Source organism: Protopterus annectens, chromosome 1.part0 (genome assembly GCF_019279795.1).
Source record: "Protopterus annectens isolate FY-2018-M chromosome 1.part0, PAN1.0, whole genome shotgun sequence".
Taxonomy (NCBI): domain Eukaryota; kingdom Metazoa; phylum Chordata; order Ceratodontiformes; family Protopteridae; genus Protopterus; species Protopterus annectens.
This window is the reverse complement of record NC_056725.1, coordinates 1,277,967,683-1,277,990,115: the sequence shown is the minus strand read 5'-3', so window position 1 is coordinate 1,277,990,115 and position 22,433 is coordinate 1,277,967,683. Positions and strand designations below refer to the sequence as shown.

Below are 22,433 nucleotides of genomic sequence, written 5' to 3'. Positions count from 1 at the left end.
TAGCTAGATAGATAGATAGATAGATAGATAGATAGATAGATAGATATACAGAAGGACAGACAGACAAAAGTACGAGCAGATACAAATGTATAAAATCAGATAAATATGCAGATAGATAGATAGAAATGCAGGCAGATAGGCAGACAGATATATAGATAAACAGACAGATATATGGAGAGCGAGAGAGAGAGAGACAGAGACAGACTGGGAAATCTTTTTAGAAACACCATTCAGACTGTCACACTAGTAAAAAGAGTAAATGTTATTCACCTTGTCTCTTACTTTGCAAGTGGGTTGAGTGAAGGACTGAAAGAAAGCCAGGCTAGGAGAGCTAAAACATGTTCAGGATGCCTCTTTTTCACATGTGGTAAGAGGGAGACTTGTTGTATGGCTTTTATGTGATCTACGCTGAAGGCACTGGCACTACACTCAAAGAAATGGTAGTGTGTTTGGGAAGGTTGTGGTCACGTCATGCTAATGTGCTTTGTGTAGTAAACCATGGATGCAGAAAACCGAACAATAATGCCTATAGGTCTAAAATTCATGTGAGACTACTATTGTTGTGACATCATCACTGGAGTGCCATCCTCAATATCTGGGTACAGGCTCTCCATTTTCAACTAGGATGGCCAATATGTAAGAAATACTGAGCTAGACTAGCCATGACAGCATCTGCCAGATGATAGAATAAGGACTTAGAAAACATCTGTGGAACAGTCATGGACTAGTAAAAATGCAAATGGATGAATGAAACAAAATTCTCATTTCAGGTATAGGACATTTACAGCAACCGGTCTTCTGAATGCAAATATGTTATTTGCAGAAGCGTTTAGCAGACATAAATGACCCACTAGCAGCAGATGATAATCTATAAAATCTAGCAGCTCTTCAACAAAAATACAGTATAAAGTAACCCTTGAGCTGGAGATGTTGATGTACATGACCATTATATAACCATTGCCTTAACTGAACTTTCTCATAGTGTTTTCTGTATGCAGTGCAATTAGAAAAACAAAACAAAAAAAAAAAGTGTTCATACTTGTATGTATCCAAAACTGATAGATAAATATGTTATTATCCAAGGTCCTTTGAGATTCTGGTCATTCTCAGGGTTATCAAAGACTTATAACAGAGGATGACCATCAGGAAACATAATCACATGTGTATACGGCAAAGTTAAAATGGCATTGTAAAGGATAAGTAATACAGTCTTGTTGTACAATGTTAACAGCTAAACATGCTAGCACTTAATTTTAATTTGACCCTCATTTCAGCATAGTTTGCTTAACAGCTAAATAAAGTTTAGTCAGTTGTTTACCAGTCCTGTGCCAGTTTCCATTTGCCACTGCAACAATTTTCACAGTTATATCATATAGGTTATTGTTGCTTTTCATTATGGGAAGGGTTAATCCCACTTTACATGGACTATTTTCAGGGGACATCCCAAGTGGTATTCATACTGACTAGATCTAATGTATTTTGCATCCATTTGAGCAATTATTAAGTCAGACACACTGTATCTTGGTTCAATATCTCATCAAAAGGTTGTCATCTCAGGAGTGTAGTACCCGCTTATGATTACAGTGTCAGTACTGGAAAGTTAATTCAAACACATTGTGTAGCTGAAAATTAGACAAACAATATTGATATATGAGAAACCAAGTCGCTTGAAGAACAAAATTTCTCAGCAGTATTTCTCACCTAGTTTCTATATTATCTTACTTATTGTATATGGTGCATCCTTCTTCAGCTGCTTTTTTAAATGCAGTATTGTATTCACCCCCATATATTAAATGCTCCATGAGCGATGAACCAATAAACCAATCAAATCTGAATATTACTTAGTCCATTTACATCTACTGGAGTTATATATGAAATATATTTAAGCTTCACAAGGAAGCCATTGGGTGAAAAAGTTATTTTATTTTATTTTATTTATGCTTTGTTAACTGGGTTAGTACCACTGAGCTTATGGCCTATTTTTAGGGGAAAGTCAAGGTAGTATTCATACTGACCAGAAAAAATTTGACCAGGGTACAAGGAAATTCCTGTACTCATTTCAATAAGTGTCATGGGATCTTTTATATCATCCTAGGTTGCAACCAACTCAGACAGATTTGATCTTGCTTTAGCACCTCATCCAAAGGACAGCTTCTTCAGGAGCATGACAACCCTTTATGCTGCTGTGTTGCAGTGTAAGTAGAGAAAAAGGAATCCAAGCACTCGGTGCTGGACTAGAACCCACATTCTTCTGGTTTTACAGCAGCAGAGCTGACTGTTCTGTCTGCTGTGCCACCTGCACTATAAAATAAATTTATAAACCCTGTTAGAAATTATTTGATTTTTCTTTTCAGTGTTGGAGTCTGAAATGCATGTTTGGACTGAGAGTATGAGAAACATTTTTTTTAAAAACAACACTACTGATAGCTCTACTGTGTATAATCCATATACAGTGAGTTGAGCTGCACAATATACATTGAATTTTAAATATTTTTGTGATGTATATTATGATTTTAGGAATTCACAGTATACCTAAACTCATCCTTCTGGCAAAATCCCAAACTACAGGTTCTTACAGCCACCATTATTCTCTGTATTACAACATTTAGTAGTCATTTTCAGTTTATCTGACAGATCAAGAAAGACAGGCATCATGGTTTAAGTGCCATTTTAAATTAGGTTACTGGTTTTACAGGCTACTCTCTATATGATTTACTTGGGCAATGACACCTGGCCCTCAAAACTCCTAATAAGATTTTGCTTGTCTGGGGTATGTTTTTCATAAACTCTTTTCCAGATTACTAGTTTCTTTACAGAAGATGAGAAGGAACACTCCTAGACTCAGAACTTTCCTCATTCTCAGTTCAGTATGTTGTCTAAATCAATGTATGGTAAGTGCTGGTTTTTGGTTATAGTCGATTTTTAGCCTCCTTCCCACTCCTCATAGGATCTGGTTTCAACATCAGCAAACTTGAGTTTTAAAGCTGCAGGTCAAGAACAGAACCTGTACTCCTCTCTAGTAATGCAAACCGCTCAGATCAAAATGTCTCTAAACTGTCTTGCCAGTCCAATGCTGTTCCAGCTACAAATACACAGGACTTTTGAACGACCTGCAGGATTAATACATGTTAAAAAAATCCCTGAAAGCACTAAACAAAAAACCCTACAGTGAGTTTTTTTTCTAAACTGCTGCTGATTAAGTAACAGAATAAAACCACAAAGCTTAATAATTTCACATTGTGTATAATTTGTTCAAGATAATAAACCCCAGTCCCTCAGCATACTTAACAATGACTGTAATTGCAACAACTCTCAGACCACCGTGAAAACTTTCAACAAAGTAATGTTGGACTTATCATATCTGGTAGTTGATTGTAGCAAGCTGCTTAAAAAGCACAAAAAGTAGCCATGCGCTGCATACTCACTTTAATTAATCACTTCAAGTAATATACAGTAAACACACCCCATACCTCTCAATCTCTTATTGTAGCCATGCGCTGCATACTCACTTTAATTAATCACTTCAAGTAACATACAGTAAACACACCCCATACCTCTCAATCTCTTACTGTAGCCATGTGCTGCGTACTCACTTTAATTAATCACTGCAAGTAACATACAGTAAACACACCCCATACCTCTCAATCTCTTATTGTAGCCATGCGCTGCATACTCACTTTAATTAATCACTTCAAGTAACATACAGTAAACACACCCCATACCTCTCAATCTCTTACTGTAGCCATGTGCTGCATACTCACTTTAATTAATCACTGCAAGTAATATACAGTAAACGCACCCCATACCTCTCAATCTCTTATTGTAGCCATGCGCTGCATACTCACTTTAATTAATCACTTCAAGTAATATACAGTAAACACACCCCATACCTCTCAATCTCTTACTGTAGCCATGTGCTGCGTACTCACTTTAATTAATCACTGCAAGTAACATACAGTAAACACACCCCATACCTCTCAATCTCTTATTGTAGCCATGCGCTGCATACTCACTTTAATTAATCACTTCAAGTAACATACAGTAAACACACCCCATACCTCTCAATCTCTTACTGTAGCCATGCGCTGCATACTCACTTTAATTAATCACTGCAAGTAACATACAGTAAACTCACCCCGTACCTCTCAATCTCTTACTGTAGCCATGCGCTGCATACTCACTTTAATTAATCACTGCAAGTAACATACAGTAAACACACCCCATACCTCTCAATCTCTTACTGTAGCCATGCGCTGCATACTCACTTTATTTAATCACTTCAAGTAACATACAGTAAACACACCCCATACCTCTCAGTCTCTTATTGCAGCCATGCACTGCATACTCACTTTATTTAATCACTTCAAGTAACATACAGTAAACACACCCCATACCTCTCAGTCTCTTATTGCAGCCATGCACTGCATACTCACTTTAATTAATCACTGCAAGTAACATACAGTAAACACACCCCATACCTCTCAATCTCTTACTGTAGCCATGTGCTGCGTACTCACTTTAATTAATCACTTCAAGTAACATACAATAAACACACCCCATACCTCTCAGTCTCTTATTGCAGCCATGCACTGCATACTCACTTTAATTAATCACTGCAAGTAACATACAGTAAACACACCCCATACCTCTCAATCTCTTATTGTAGCCATGCGCTGCATACTCACTTTAATTAATCACTGCAAGTAACATACAGTAAACGCATCCCATACCTCTCAATCTCTTATTGTAGCCATGTGCTGCATACTCACTTTAAAAAAAACTGAGACAATGTGAAATGGAGTAGGTTTTAAAACATGAACAACAGCAAGTCCAAAGAGTGGGCTTTGTTTATTTTTTTAAAGGTAACTAGAGGCTGAGGAAGTGAAGGATGAGCTTGTGAGGTGAGGACAGGCATAGTTAACAACAAAGATGTGACAATAGTCAAAGGTCTTAAAGGCCTTGTACATTGCCTGTGTTTTATTATTTTTGTGAAATTGATATGCAATGGTTTAAATGAAGTGTGTAAGGTATTATAATTAGGCTCTACAGGGTTTGGAAGTGAACTGGTAAACTCTTGGCTTTTTGTGAAGTGGTACAATGATGTGTCAAAGGGAGGGGTTAATAAAGTCACAGAATCTGTTTAAACATTTTTAATGTTTGAGATGAGTATGAGATTAAGGGTATCATTTTACTTGGAACAACAGGGCAGGGCTTGTTGAAAGGTAAGATAGTCCCTGACAGAAGCCCTGCAAGTGTTTTACAAGATGCATCAGTCACATAACACAATTTGTATACCTAACCTAGGGACCCTATTTTATATAAATCCCAGTTATGCAAAACATTTAGTAGCATCCCAATGGCCATTTTGACCGTGATGACCTCTGAGAAGTTACTGTCTGACTGGCTATACAATGAGCCAATGAAAAAGTGGACATTAGAGACATGCATGGCTAATATAGAACAGTGAAGCAGGAATAGCTGAGAGGTATGTGGTAGTATCAGTATAGCTGCTGATTCCCCCCCAAAAAAACACACATGGGCAATGCCCCTCCCCCACTATATCTAGGCCCAAGACAAATTTTCCACTTGTCGCTGACAACAGTCCTGGTATTTGCTTTGATTATATTTTGAAGTTTAACACAGCTGTGTTCCTGTCCCTGTGAAAACTTGCTGTTAACTATTTACTGACTGCATTTTTATAATACTGTATTGTGATATTACTGACTAGCTAGAAGGTGGGATTTAGGATTAACCATCTGATGCCTGCTGTTTGCACTGCTTTGTATTTATAGTTTTCTGCAGTTTCTTAAAACTATTTCTTGTGGCAGGAAATTGATTACAGTGTTGGCATCTGTGTTCCCAACTCATGTGATGGTGAAGATGTAGCAGCTTTAGCTCAGCATGGTAAGAAAATTTCCTTTACATGAAATATGATAAAAAACATATTGTAAGTTGCATGAACTCTGAACATTTATTAGGGGGCTATGCGCATTAATTCATCTTTCATGGCTGTGTGTCCAGTGTTACTGTAATGGCATAGCATGAAAATTAATTTATAGAAGGAAGATGAATTTTATAAAAAACAATATTTTTTGTCCAGTGTTACTGTAATGGCATGGCATGAAAATTAATTTATAGAAGGAAAATTAATTTTATAAAAGCAATTTTTAAATACTTTTAAATCTATATGCAGTATTTTCTAGTCTAACAGAATATGTAAGTCTTGCATACTGTATATATTTTTATCAAACACCTTATACTGAGACATTTTTAAAATACGCAGAACTTGAAGATGCAATCTTCAGTATGAGTCATTATAAATGGTGCATTAACATGTGGTGAGTATTGTTCACACATAGCTATAGGGTATGCATATGGCATATATACATGGGAGGGAAGATGAGGGCAGACAGAGATTGGTGGGCTGATAATGTAATATTGATACAGGAGTCTGAGCAGAAGCTTATTGGGCTTTGAAGTGAGGGTTGCCATGGGTGCTAACACTGTTGATCGGTGGAGTAAGAACAGTGGCAGAACTGCAGAACAAATTCCTGGATATGAGAGATGTGCTACAGTTTTAAGGCTCTACAGGAAAACAAAGCCACACCTGGAAAAGTACATGCCAACAGATTCATTCACCCTTGGAAAGATGACAAGGCACTCAGATGAAGGGTGACTGAGCTGATTAATGCAAATGGCTTAGGTGATTGCTGGCAATAATGAATCTTCATAGAGGGCAGTCTTATCACTGCAACCTGATCCAATACTATGACAGGGACACAGCTGAGATGGACTTGGGGAATTTGCTAGGCACAATCCCTCCTAATGTTATTAAGACATTCAGCTCAGTGACGCATAGGAAGCTGGTGGCCATGACTTAGCCAGATGTGGAGATTGCACTTTAAATAGGATGTCCTGGCTTGTCCTATAATCGCAACGTTGCAAATCTGTGAAGATGAAAATTCTTAATTAACTATCTGCTGATATACAACTCCACATTCACTGTTCCACATAAAAAATACTGCCAGTGTCATTTTGTTTTTGTCCTCCGGTAGTGATTTATAGTATTTGAGCTTTCTTTTTTCCCATGGTTGGGCATGTTTGGAGATTATGTGCATAAGGAAAGGAGGTGTAGAGTGTAGAGTTGCTTGCACCCTGCAAATATGTTCTTTCATCCAGTTGATTCTTCAACAAATTTGTTTCATCTGGTTGGACCATTGAAAAAATTTCTATTACTGATACACAAAAGAACCAATGTTATGTAAGGCAGAAGAGAAAGATGGCTGTAGCAGTGGGTCACAGGCAGACTTCAGAGAGATTGGTGATTAAGGAATACTTTCAAATTTTATGGTTCATAAGCAGACTTATGGGCCATAACGAGCATTAAAGTGTCCATATATAATTTACAGATGGTCTAAATCTTAATGGAACAGTGTTCGCTAGTTTTATTTTTGAATATGTATCATGAGCTAGTTGACCTGACAGAGATTGTTTATTCCACACCTTACTTGCCCTAATATAAAAGTCCTACATTTCAGCCTATTCATAGTACTGTCAGTATATGAAATAAAATATAGTTAATTCATGTATTTATAGAATGATCATATGATAATATGATCCATACTGCTTTGCACTATATCCATTCATACTTCCTCAACAGTACCTATCTATTTTTCTATATTTCAACATTGACTCTCCCCAAATAAACCTTCACCACCTCCTATATTAACTACATCCTCATACTTTATCCCTTCAAATCCTTTTATCTCTTACATTTCAGAAACATAAGAGAAGATACCAGGACAACCTAACTCTCTTCCTTCATAGAAAATACTTTCTTTCTACCAGGTTTCCAGCTCTACCACCACTAAATATCCTACAGCCTTGCAACTCCTTGCTTCCTTCTTGATTCCTACTTCCCCACTACCCACCATCAATAGAATACAGATCTCTTTACTTAATCGTGCTACTCCTCAGCTTATCCTCTATTCTTCTCCTCCTACTGAGCCATCTGTCATCCTACTGTGGCTCAATAACAGCTTTCTACATATCTCCAACTCTATACCAACCACCTCCACACATCGCACCAAACCTATTTAATGATTACCTTTACCCCAGAATGAAACTGATTAACTCAATTTCAACTCAAATCAAAATAAAATAAAAAATAAATAAATAAAAATAAAAATAAAAGTGGAAAAATACTCACTAAAACGTATCAATAATACTCAAATGTACTAAAATCCTCATAGGAAGAAACATTCATCCTAATCCTGGCCCTGCCTATCGCAATGAACATCAAGATAATTCTCTTCAGCACTCCAGATTTGGAGGTTGAAGTGTTTACCTTACACACACACAATATACAGGGTTTGATTCTCACCTGCGGTAATCAGCTAGGCTTACAATGGTCCACAAGGGCAGTTAGCCTAGTACTAATCTTCGAACCTTTGAACTACTCTAACCCCACAATGACCAATTCCAAACCCCAGTAATCAAAATGTTGCCACCATAAGTATTAGAAGCATAAATAATAAAACTGCTGAAATACATGCCTGGATTACTCAACACAAGCCTGATATTCTTGCTATAACTGAAACTTCGCTTAAACTTTGAAATTACCCCCCCCCCCAGCTATGATGTTATCTGTAATGACTGTATAAAGAGGAAAGATGGTGGTATTGCTTTAATGTTTTCCAACAGCTACCATATTTCCACCTGCAACAAACCAATACCAAAATTCACTTCAGCAGAACTTCCTATTGCTTACCTGAAAATAAATAAAATATAATCAGATATGTGCTACTGTCCTTTACATCCCTCCTGGCTACAATACATTATGCTGGAATATATCCTACATTGGACATCCATAACAATTCCCAAAGAAACTCTCACTTCTTCCTATTTTACCTACATTCTCATACTCTAGCCTTATAACCCCCACATTCCTTACATTCCAGAGAAGATATTAGGACAACTTTCCTTCACTGAAAATACTTCTTTCCTACTACCCACTACCAACTTTCCAGCTCCACAATCACTAAATACACTACAGCCCCGCACCTCCTTGCTTCCTTCTTGATTCCTACTTCCCCACTACCTGCCATCAATAAAATACAGATCCTTTTACTTAATTATGCTACTCCTCAGCTTATCCTCCATTCTTCTCCTCCTACTGAGCCATCTCTCATCCTACCATGACTCAATAACAGCTCTCAACATCTCTCCACCTCTGTCCCAACCACCTACTCATAATTCCTCCCTACACTATCCAGGCATCACACCAAACCTGTTTAATGACGCCCTTCACCTTTACTCCAAATATAGACTGATTAATTCCATTTCAACTCAAACCAAAACAAAATGAAGTGGAAAAATGCTCTCCAAAAAACAAGTATCAGTAATTTCCCCATGTGCTAATACCTTTTAGGAGGAGAGATTCACCTTAATCCTGGTCCCACCTATCACAAGACAGTTCCCTTACGTACACTACTCTAACCCTACAATGATCAGCCCAACTGTATGAAGGGGAAAGGTGTTGGTATTGCTTTAATATTTCCCAACAACTGCCACATTCCCCCTTACAACGAACAAATACCAAAATTCAGTTCAGCAGAGCTTCTTATTACTTTCTTATTCGCTTCCTGAAATGAAACAATTCTAAACAAATAAGTATTAATGTTCTTTACATCTCTCCCGGCTACAATACAGCTATACTGGAAGATATCCTACACCGGATATCCATAACGATTCCACAAGAAGTAATAGTACAAGGTGATGTGAATGTCAGTTGGTTGGACATAACCTCTAACTCCCCTGTGTCTAGCATGAACTTGCATGGTTTCACACAACTAATTAATAGCCCCACACATTACAGCAAGACATCAAATTCCCTATTAGATTTTATCCTAGTATCAGACCCTAGCAAATATGCCACCTCAGGTACAATATTTGACTCTTATTGATCATCTCCCAATGTATATAACTAGACAACATCTGACACATCCACTTAAACAGCATGTTTATAAAACAACATTCAATGTATCCAAGTTTAACCCAGAAATGTTCATTACTAAACTATCATCTATTAACTGGAACTTCCTAAAAATCCTCCCATTAGATGATGCTGTAAATTAAATCAATACAACTTCCCTGAATATCCTAAATAGCCTTGCACCTCCTAGAAGGATGAGACTCAAAACAAATAATGCAATTTGGCTATCCCAAAAAGAGAAGAATGCTAATGTAGGATAGAGAAAAGGCATGGAAAGAATAGCGAAAATATAAAACACCACAATATCTTGAAAACTTCAGAATGCTTTTCAATCAAACTAAAAAGGTAAATTAATGAAGACAAAAAACTATACTGTAATAACTTTTAGAATAATAGTAAATATAACCCTAAAAGTTATGGACAGCCATTAATAAAATCTTGCATCCCAGCCATCAATTCATCCCTAACTCCTCCCCCAATAACTCATCACTTGAAACAGCAATACAATTCAGCTCTTATTTCATAGATAGTATAGCATCTATTACCAAGGATTCTCCAACAACTAATCTTAACCGTGCCCAACAGACACATATCATCACATCCACTTTCACCTTTAAATCTGTGCCCACATCCTATATAAAACTACTCTTAAACTCAAACCATGTTCTACTTCAGCTGATGACCTTCCAAGCGAATACCTTAAAACAGCAGCCAAAAGCATTGCCTATCCTGACTCAGTCCTTATAACTAGGTCTATCCAGGAATCCTATCCACATTTCCTGTCTCGGGGAAAAAGTCACACATTAACCATCTGCATAAAGGAGAAATTCAATGAACATTAATAACTTTAGACCTATAACAGTATTATCCCTCCTCTCCAAAAATGCTTGAAGAATGTATTCAAAAACAATTGCTAAACTATGATCTGCAGGAAGAACTTCTGTCCTCCATACAACATGACTTCTGTCCTTCCCATAGTACTAACACTGCCCTTCTAGTCTATGTAGATATTTTCAGTAAATCTAGAGATAATGTCAAACTAGACTCTTCCTTATTTCTAGATTTGTCCAAAGCCTTCAATTCATTTTGTCACAGCAAACTTCTACTTCAAATGTCTTTATTAGGTCTGCCTCAGCCCAGCCTTATGTGCTCTTCTATGTTCTTGATATGATGGGTGTTAATTAAGACATAAGATGAAAGAGATGGGCCAGGATTAGGTTCAATGTTGCTGTATAGCGGCAGGAGCAATATTATAGGGGGTGAATTTATAGAGGGATCTGGATAGTTCAAGGGAGTGGCTTATAAGGGAATGGTTGGTAGTACAAGCAAGTGAGAGTGGATATGACATGCAATGAAAAGTATCTGTGGGGGGGAGAGGGAGTGTGTAGGGGAATGGATAGTGTTGGGGAATGTACATACTTTGGTATATGAATAGGGAAGCTGAATAGAAGTTACTGATGTAGGAAGATAAGGATTGTTAAGAGATTTACTGAGAGGTGTATTTCAACTCAGTAGGGGGAGAAACCCTATTGCTGTGGGTAGAAGAGTGAGATGAGCCACAGGAGAGTGGTGGAAGCTGAGATGAGAATAGGGGGGAATTTCAAAAGATGAAACCCCTTGTGGGTTTGAGGGGGGGTAAGTAGATGAGTCTGAAAAAGATGAAAGGTGGGGTGAGGGGTAGTAATGTGTTAGACAGACAGAGATTATGAAAGAAAGAAGGAGGGGGTAACAGGGTTCATAGGTGTGTTCTAGGCTAATGGCCCTGAAGCCTTTACAAACCTAGCCCATAGGATTACCCTGACATTGTACCACCTGACCTTAGTTCCCAGTGCCTCTGTCGAGTAGAGCCACTGGAGTAATCCCCGGGGTGAATTTTCTATTTCCCATCCACTCATCAAGGTTTCACTTGAAGAGGGCCAGTGAGGTGCTCTGTTTGACATGTATGGGAAGTCTATTCCATAGCAAGGGCAGTCTCTGGGTTATGAACCTGTCCCTCCAGCATGTTCTGTTGACTGTGGTAATGAGGTTGAGGTCACTGGAGAATGTGATGCAGAGGGATTGGGATTTCTTTAGATGCAGCATTTCTAACAGAGCTGGATCAGACATGGCTTTGTATGTCAAGCAGAGATCACCTCTAAGTGGGCGGTATGAGACAGAGACTAGTTGGAGTTTTTTTGAGTCTGTCCATATAGGACAAGTGTTTAAGGCCTAGGATCCTCTTTGTGAGGTACTTTTGTGGCCTTTCCAGTTGCTGCAGGTGTCTAGTGAGGTAAATGCCAAATTAGATTGGCCTAATGAGGGAAGAGTAGAGGGAGACAATGACCTCTTCCTTCCTGGATGCAAAACCCTTAGTAATGAGATGTGCCACATAGAAGGACTTTCTGACCAAAGTGGCAATGTCGTGGTCAAAAGAGAGGCAGCTGTCAACCTGTGTTCCCAGATCTCTTATAACACCTTCTGTGTTCAGTGGGCTACCATTGATGTGGTAATTCATGGGAACTGGGTTTTTCCCAAAGGGGATGATGACACATTTTTTGGCATTGAGCTTAAGGCCATGGTTCTGACACCAGTCTCAGTGAGGCCTTTCTGTAGGATGCCAACATCACTTGGGGAGTTAATAATAGCTCCCAACTTGCAATTGTCTGTGAACTTTGTCAGTCAGAGACCCTTTGTGTTGGCCTGGACATCAGAGAAGTAGATACCAAACAGGAGAGGACCCAGGACCGAACCCTGTGGGACTCCACTTGTGACTGTTCGGCAGTCTGACTTGGAGTCCGCTACTTTCACACTGTGGGCTCTATTTGTAAGCCAGTTTGCAACCCACCTAGTGATATAGGGGTTGATGCCTAGCTTAGTGAGTTTTTCTATGATTCCTGAATGGGGAATGGTATCAAACGCCTTGGCCAGATCAAGGTATGCTGTATGAACCACCTTGCCTTCATCCACAGCTCTGGTGCCTGATTCAAAGAAGTCAACCAAGTTGACCAGGCATGATCTACCCTTCATAAAACCAAACTGTGTGGGATTCAGAGTTTGGAGATTCCCTATATCCTTTTTTATTAGGTCCATGTTGATGTGTTCCATACCTTTGCATTTCAGACTCATCAGGTTAATGGGGCGATAGTTCCCAGGGTCTGTAGTCGCTCCTCCTTTGTGAAGAGGGATGACTGTAGCAGTGTGCCATGTGGTAGGGACAAAGCCTGAGGTGAGGCTGTGATTGACCAGGGTACACAGGTGAGGGCAGTAAAGTTGGTACTGAATCTGTCGGCCAGTATATTGGCAATATCTGTTGGCTCGGTATAGGAGGTACTATTGGGCAGTAGCTCAGAGCAAATCTGGGTATTGCCATGGAGATTCTTTGCATAACTATAGAAGGCCTTGTGGTTGTCTTTATTATCTGCTGCAATTCTGTTTTCATAGCTAGCTTTAGAGGATTTGATGAGGGATCTCAACTTTTTGTTGAGGCTGATAAGGGAGTTTTTCCAGTGTTGGGACTTAACCTTATTCTGCATCAGTTTCCTCCTTCTGTTGTAGAGTTTGTTTATGGCAGGGGACCGCCAGATTTGCTTCCTCTTTTTGGAGGAGAGTGTCTTGGTTCTATTGGGTATGGCGAGATCCAAGCATTTGTGTACATGTTTGTGCAGTGCTTTGATTATGATTTGGCGGTCATGCAACTATTCTCCATTTGCATGGGTGTCATTAAGTTCGCCACCTCTGTTTTTAGGAGCCCAAAGTTAGCTTTGGAGAAGTTTTTCATGGTGGTTACCTTTGTGGGTGGGTGGGGGGGGGTGTGGATATCCAGGGTGATTAGTTTGTGGTCAGATCTAAACAGGGAGGAGTTAACTACTGGTGTAGAGCAATGGTCGCCCATGTTAGTAATGACCAGGTTAAGGATGTTGCTACCTCTAATGGGGGTAAGAACGAGCTGGTCCAGGGCATTTGAATTAAGGAATTACAGGAAATGTTGGGCAAGTGTATTGGTACATGAGTAGTTTTCACAGTTAATGGAGGGGTAGTGGAAGTCGCCCAGTATGAGAGTGTTAGGTTGGACCCTAATATTCTCCAATGTGCTTAGGAATGTGGAGTGTGAGTCTTGGGACATTGTTGGGGACCTATAGCAGGCTACGACCTGAATCGCTGTCTTACCCAATGTTAGCTGCACCTGAAGTATCTCTGATGCTTTATGTTGGGCTACCAGTCTGGAGGTGTGCGCATCCTTTATGAATATGGAAACACCATTACCTTTGGAGCTTCGGTCCAAGTTCTGGGGCTGAAAGGCGTGGAATGAGTTATAGCCTGGTAATGCAGGGGTGCTTTCTGCTGCCTTGAACCAGGTCTGTGTTACAGCACAAATGTCTGTATGAGTATGTTTGTCTGTGCACCTATATGCTATGCTTCTTTAAGCTGCAGTTGTGGTGTACACAAAAATGGAAGAGGGTAGAATGCAATAAAGGTGTGAGTTCAGGGATTGGCTGGGGAATTGGGGGTGAGAAGGTAGTGAAGCATGCAGAAAAACACACTATTGTGTCAGTCAGTCGGTTTGCAAATGTGCAGAAGACTCAGCACCAACAGGAGAGCCGGAAGACTTCTAAACTAGGAAAAAATCTTATTGTGATATTGCTGTACGTTGGATGCAGCTAGCCCCAAACTGTGTGAAATTCCACAAGAGCGTAATTATTTATAAAGCATAAGCATGTGAGAGAGTGCAGGGAACTAAGTAAAAGGTTGGAGAAACAAAAAATATGTGTGTGTGCTGGTAGTGGTGGTGGTGTGGGGTGCAGCCAGCTACAAACTCCACCCAAACAATCACATAAAATGTATCACAGTGAGCTAAACAGGAAAAATGCAAACAGACCAAAACTTTAACTGTATTAAAATGATTTGTTATATAGTTGGTAAAAAAAAATAACCTGCCTGTAATAAAGAAAAACAAGGACCTTTGGTAGTATTAAACAAACAATCAGGTTTAAAGCAGGGGAGTATTTTTATGCGCTTTTGCGTCTCCATTTCCTAGTCTCACTACTCATCCTTCTGTCTCCTGGGTCACAGTCTGGATAACATTCTTCTGCTTCCTAATGGCAGCCCTAAAACACAGCTTTCTAAGTCTAAGATCAATGACCCTTAAGAAATGTTTAGTCAGCTAGGTTAACTGATGTAGCAGCACCTGTTTGTATGAAAGAAATATGTTACAGTGCTATCTTTTTAAGGGCAAACTGTTTTCAGGACTAGCATAGTAAGCTGACCTAAGATGTTTTATTGGTTAGTCTACTTCAGAAGGAAGGAAAATCAACTTACCTTACTAATATGTGAGCAGAGTCTAAAATGGGCTTTATATATTCACCTTGGTTAAAATACATACATGCAAATAGAATGATGCTTACTGCTTGGAGTAGGACCCTTTATTCTCAGATGGTCATTCATAAACATTTGGCTAATTCCCTCCTGTGTCCCATCTTCAGTGGCTCATTCTCTTGTTTTCTGCATTTGCATTAGTTTCCCTTTTCTTGCAGAATGAGGTAACCATTGCTCTTGCCTTGTACTCGCCTTCCGTGTGTAGATACTGTTCTTTTCTGAACTCCAGTAGGAGAATAGGTAGTCATGGGGATTAAGTGCATCTATTAGCAGTACTTAATGCAGAACAGAAGTATTCAGTAATGGGTGGGAATCACGAAGCCAGTTTTCAAGACTTGTGAAACCAGTTTTTGGCTTCTTTTGAGTGCCAGTCAGTGACTCCATCATACATAGTAAGGTTGTGTCATCTTTATACCAGACAACAACCAAATCCCCCAATGGGTTGACAATGACTTAACACAGATATTAAAAAAGGACAGGCCTAGATGCTGATCATTGGTGAGCACAATTACCGCCACAGAACTCAATGGAATATGTATTCGTCCACTTAACAATGCATTTCTGTCATTCAGGTAATCCACACCAATTCTAGAGTTTTTTCTTCATACTCAAGACTGATATTCAAAAGACCTTAATGTCTAATACTGTCAAATCACTAACAAAAAGCAAAAAAAAAAAAAAACAACCACAATGTCTCCTATTTCCAACAGGTTTGTATCCACATTACAAAAATGTTATTGCTATAGCTAATGCCTTTGTGGCATGTGATCATACTGAACGGCTTAGGTAGGTCTAATATAATGCTAAATCTACCAGTCCATTATTTGCACTTTCCTAAATATAATCTCACACTGTTAGTGTGGCAGTATTGATAGGAATTTTTTTTTTCTACAGCCTTGTAACAGGCATGTTTGGATGATTTCTAGAGCTTCAGTTACTCGCTGATGAACTACAAGGTCAGGCATTTTGCCATATTGTTTAATACAGTTATGCCTTGTGGTGACTTGTCTTAGTTCAGTACAGTACAGTTGTTTAAGTTGAACTTACTATGACAGTAGATGTTTGAATGGTCACTGCTGCAGTAGCCTTAGCTATATGGGTTATATCCTGCCAATGATATAACAGCTGCCAGCTTCCAAAGCTTCAAGGCACCTTCCACTGACCCAAATTGTCAGACAGCTTGAGTTGAGTTGACTATAGGACATGTTTGGGTGTGAAGCCCTTCAGAGACTTCCTGCCAGCAGAGGGAGGGAGGTTGAGCCCTGAAAGGACAAGCTTAAGAATAATGAAGAATAAATCTCCACACTCTAGCATAAAAAAAAAAAACAAGGGGGCTGGAGGGAGGAAACGGCTGCTTCAGCAGTGATCACTTGAACATTTAATGTTATGCTAAGTTCAACTTACACAACTGTACTATATTCTTCATATTAATCACTGCTGCAGTAGCCTTATCTACGAGCTTCACTCGTACATGGGTTACTATATTTGGGAGGTGGAAAGAGAAGACTCTAGGAGACCCTGAAGAATGGTCCTAGCAAAGCATGATCTAGACCTAGAAAAGGAACCATCTTATAGTACTTGGTAAAAGTATGCACAGAGGACCAAGTAGCAGCTTCTAGAATATTTCTAGAATGCAATCCTTTCCAAAAAGCCATAGAAGAAGCCAAGGTCCTTGTACAGTGGACCTTGACCTGCCTAGGATAGATTTGTCATGGTGAGTATAACAAAAGGTAATAAATAGCCTTAGACAACCCTTTGGAAATGGTCTGTTTTGATACCAGTTGCCTCCTTATTCTTACCTTCACAAGAAATGAACAATTGATGCTATGATCTGAAAGATTTAATATGGAGTATCCTTTCTCCCTCAGTTTTAGATTCAGTAAAGAAAATGGGGAGATGGATAGTTTGTCTTAAAGTAAACTCAGATACCACTTTAGGCATAAAAGAAGGATTAATTCTCAAAGCCTTGTCCTTGTAGAAAATGAGGTAGGGTTGACCACACCATAAGAGCTTGCAACGCAGATACCTTTCTTGCAGAGGTCAGGTCAATCAGTAAAACTGTTTTCTGTTAAGAATCTCAAGTCAACCAGATTAGTTGGTTTAAATGGAGCAAGTATTAGTTTCCCTAACACAGAATTAAGATCCCAAGAAGGGGCCACTGGTTTATTTGGAGGCCTTTTATGTAAAACCTCTTTCAAGAATATTTTGACATGCAACTGCCTTGAAAGAGGAGGATCCATGTGCAGGCATGCTGAAATGGTTAACAAATGACTCTTAATAGAGGAATAAGAAAGGTCATAGGATAGTAACACACACAAATGTTGTAAAATCAGAGAATAACTAGACTTGAATAGGTGCTGGTTATGTTGTTGGCACCAACTCGAAAACATTTTCCACTTGCTACTACATGCTTTTCTTGTAGCAGGCTTTCTTGACTCCATTAGTGCCTGCAATATGTAATGAATTTATATCCCTCATTTAGAGGTACAAAGCCATGTGGTAAATGTTGTAGCTGCAAATATGTCGTACCATTTTTTACATATATAAATGGTATAAAGTATGAGGCTAAACATATTTATAGCTGTGAGTCAGTGGGAATAGTATATGCTATTAGATGCCCTTGTGAAAAATTTTATGTGGGAGAAAGTAAATGGGTCTTTCAGACCCACTTACAGGAACATCTTAGAAACATAAGGAAAGGTAGACTGTAAAGTCCAATTGCTTGCCATTTTCAAGATTTTCATCAGGGAGATGAAAGTTGATTAACTGCCATGATTTTAGATCAGATAAAATATGGTTTATATGATAAACAAAGTGTGAAGAAAAAGTTGTTATATAAGGAAACAGTTTTTATTCTGAAATATGATACCCTGGTTACCAGGGAATTTAACTTAGAATGCATTTGGAAGGTTTGTATTTAAAGAGCATAGTATTCAATTATTTAATTAGGCTTAATTGATGTTAATTAATCAATGTCTATATAAAAGTGTGTTTTTTGCTTGTACTTAGTTTTTACTCTGTAAAGGCTGTATGCCGAGACGCTAAGAGAATTTGGTGTTTTATTAAGCAGAATATTTTTGGAGAATATCTTGTGTCTTCTTGCACAGAAATACCTGGATACTTGGATACCTGGCAGTGTGTGGTTGTTTTCTACATTTTTTGGACTATGGTATTGTACAATCAGCAAAATTGTTTTCTGTTAAGAACCTCAAGTCAGACAGATTAGTTGGTTCAAATGGAGCAAGTATTAGTTTCTCTAACACAGAATTAAGATCCCAAGAAGGGGTCACTGGTTTACTTGGAGGCCTTTTATGTAAAACCCCATTCAAGAACATTTTGATATGCAACTACCTTGAAAGAGTAGGATCCATGGACAGGCAAGCTGAAATGGTTGACGAATGACTCTTAATAGAGGAATACGAAAGGTCATAGGATAGTAACACATACAAATGTTGTAAAATCAGAGAATAACTAGACCTGAAATGGTGCTGCTTATGTTGTTGGCACCAACTAGAAAACATTTTCCACTTGCTAATACATGCTTTTCTAGTAACAGGCTTTCTTGCCTCCATTAGTACCTGCTGAACATTTTCAGAAAACAGGTACCGAAAAGGAATTAAGACGCTAGCATCCAGGCAGTCAGTTGAAGATGATTAATGTTGGGGTGTATCAAACACTCCTGTTCTTGTGTGAGTAGACCCATTCTGTGAGGAAACCTGTGTTTCCAAAAGAAGAGAGAACCATGGTTGCCTGGGCCAGAAGAGCGTCACCACAGTGATCTTGGGAGTTCCTTCTGAATCTTCAGAAGTATGCTGGATATAAGTGGAAAGGGTGGAAAGGCATACAGTAACATCCCTGTCCAAAGAAAAGAAAAAAAAATCTGCCTTCCAGGCCTTCTTCTATTGAATTTTGCAACATAATTTTGACAGTTGATTGTTCAAAGAAGAGGCTAAGAGGTCTACTTGAGGAATTCCCTACAGATGGATCAAATCTTTTAAGATCCCAGGATCTAGTTTCCATTTGTGAGTGTCTGCCCTGGTCCTGCTCAATTTGTTTGCAACACACATTTTTCTAACAGAATGTAGGATGCCCGTAGAGTGAGATTCTGCTGTGAAGCTATATCTCAAGCTAACATGGCTATTCTGCAAAGGGAGTACTACCTGGTTCCCCCTTGCTTGTTGATGTACCACATCACTGTGGTATTGTCTGTAATCACTTGAAGAGGTCCTAGGGACCAAAGATGGTTCAAAGAATTGAGTGCCTTGATTAGGACAAGCATCTTCTTGATATTTATGTGCTTCCATCTATCCTTGGTGTCCCACAATGCACTGCCATTTTATGTCTCCTCAAACTGCTTCCAAGCAAAGTCTGAAGCTTCTGTAGTGACCAATTGCTTTGGAGCAGCAAGGGAGAAGGGGAGACCTTGCTTTAGGATATCTGTTATCTTCAAGTGGTTTCTCTTCTGACAAACCCCAGTACTGGGATCTTAAAAAATAAAGGGTGTTGATGCTGGGACCAAAGAGATTTCAGATACCACTGTATCTTTCTCAAGTGGAGTCTTGCCAGTGGTATCATGAGAATCTTGGATGCTGTGAGACTCAAAATCCTGAGGTACTCCCTTGCAGTGACTGAAGTTTGAGTAGAAAACCTTAAAAATAGATTTAAATAAAATTCTACTTTTTTTTTTTTTTTGTGGAAGAAAAGCATTTTGACTGAGGTGTCTAGCTGACATCCCAGGAACACAATCCTGTGTGTGTGAGGGATTCAGGAGAGACTTTTGAATGTTGTCTTGGAATCCCAGCTTGTGCGCGAGATCTCGCACCCAAGAAAGAGATTCCCGACATATTTTGAAAAAGACATTGCAAAGATAAGCAAGTCATTTAAATAGGGAAAATTTGGATAACCTGTAGCCTGCAATGAGTTATAACTGGAGCTAGGCACTTCTGAACACTCCTGATGCAATGGATAGTCCAAAGTGTAAGGCAGAGAACTGATTATGTGATCCAGACACACAAAACCTTAAGAAACACCTAAAGTTTGGATGAACAAGGATGTGATAAAAATCATCTTTTGAGTCTAGTGTTACCAGGAAACTTAAAAGTGGAAGAAGAGGTAACAGGTTGTGAAGTGACATCATTCTGAATTTGGGCACTATCACAGACAGGCTTAGGAAAGAAAGATCCAAACATTTTCTTTCTTTCTTTGGGACTAGGAACATCTATGAATAAAACCTCTTCCCCTCCTACAAAGGAGGAACTAGTTATTTCACTCTTTGTTATGGCATGCGATGAAGAACAGGTAGAAGCAAAACAGTATGATCTAAAAGATGAGGAATGACCTCCTGGAAAGGAGGAATTTCTTCCACTGCCATCTATAACCCTGATGACGGATTTTCAGAACCCATTTGTCTGAAACAGTTTATTGGCAAAAGAAAATATGTAAATTCAGACTTTCTGGAAGAGAAAGAGGGCCAGGGTGGAAGGGGGTCACAAGGTCTTTTGAATAATCATTGAGACTTGTTGGGAGGTTTGAGACTTCTTTTTGGAACTCCCTTGCCATTCCTTCTTAAACATCTGGTTATTGAATTTTGTTGAGATTGTTTATTCAGTTTTTGCCAAAACTGGATAAGGAGAAAGAAAATCCCTTGGACAATTTGGAAAATTAGGGCTGAAAAGTCAGAGATTCTCAGGATCAGCTTGCCCCTTTCATCATGCTTTTTTTAAAACAAGAAATGTCAATTTTAAATTATCACTTATGACATAGGCTATCATACATTTATATAAATGAAAACAAAGCATATTGACATAATTTTAGTCGCAAATATTATACATCACTTATGATCTATCCAGTCACTGTCAGTCAAACATTACATAGCTCATTCCAATCCTGCCTTTTTTTAAACCTCTGCATGTATTGTTCCCACAATTCCCATTTTTCTATGTAATTTGCTCCTACCCTTTTCTAATGATCCAATTTCCAGTTGTTTTATCTCTGTTACTATATTTACTATTTCTAGTACAGTTGGTTTAGACTTTGATTTCCATTTTCTAGTAATTGCTTTTTTGGCAACCACCAAAATAGACTCAGCAAAGCCTTACTATGTCTAGGCAATTCTGATTCTGCAGCATAGCTCAAAAAAATAATTTCCTTCGTTATATCAGTTTGCTCACCCAGCATTTCTGATCGAGTAGTCTGCAGGGAATTTTCAAAGTCTGCCAGCACATTATACTCCCAGAAAACCTGCTCCCAATTACCTCTTTCTTCCCCATCACACCTCCAACACTTGCTATCTACTTAAGGAAAAATTCTTTGGTGTCTACTAGGGGTATAAAAATACCTATGTAAAGACTTTCAAGCAAATATCCTAAATCTTCTAGATTTTGTTGCATATTTGGGAGACATACATATATCTCCATGGTTTCTTTGTGAATTGCTTATGTAATCTCTCTTCCCAATCCTTTCTAACCTCCTCTGATTGATTATTATAGTTGTCATGCAATATTTTATATGCTCTAATTATTCCTTTTTTAACAGCAGCTTCTATTCTAGATTCTACTAAAAACTTTACAGTGCTGGTCTTTTACTTAGGCTCCCCCTAGTTCTTTCTCTTTGCCTATACTCTGATAGCAGTCCTTGCATCTTGCTATCCATATCCATAAAAGAGCTTCCAATTTCTCAGTTTTTGTATTATCTTTTGTTTAGTCTCTTCCTAAATATCCTTAGTTGCCACTCCAGAATCCTTTTTAATCCATACTCCTAAGTACTTCATTTTACTGTGTTCCCCATAAATATGGATATTGTTCAACCAATTCATGTGTGGGCACAAAATTTACAGCTATTGCATTTATTTTAGCTTCAATAATTTTGTATCCTGAAAAAAATCCGAATATGTCTCAAGATGTTCCACAACACTGAAATGTCCTTTTCTGGTTTTATCATGTATAAAGTAATATCATCTGCAAACAGCTTCTTGACTTCCATACCAATTATATTGAGTTTCTGAGTCTCTTATTTTCTTTGTCAGTGGTTCTAAATATAATGCAAGTAATAAAAGGGAAACAAGACACTCCTGCCTAGTTCCCTTGTT

At 38.6% G+C, this 22,433-nt stretch overlaps 1 protein-coding gene across 1 annotated transcript in view; it reads left to right on the top strand.

The window, feature by feature from the left end:
- Positions 1-22,433, top strand: part of LOC122801053 (O-acyltransferase like protein-like) — a 676,941-nt gene that overhangs the window by 772 nt on the left and 653,736 nt on the right. The gene's annotated exons all lie outside the window — the stretch shown is intronic.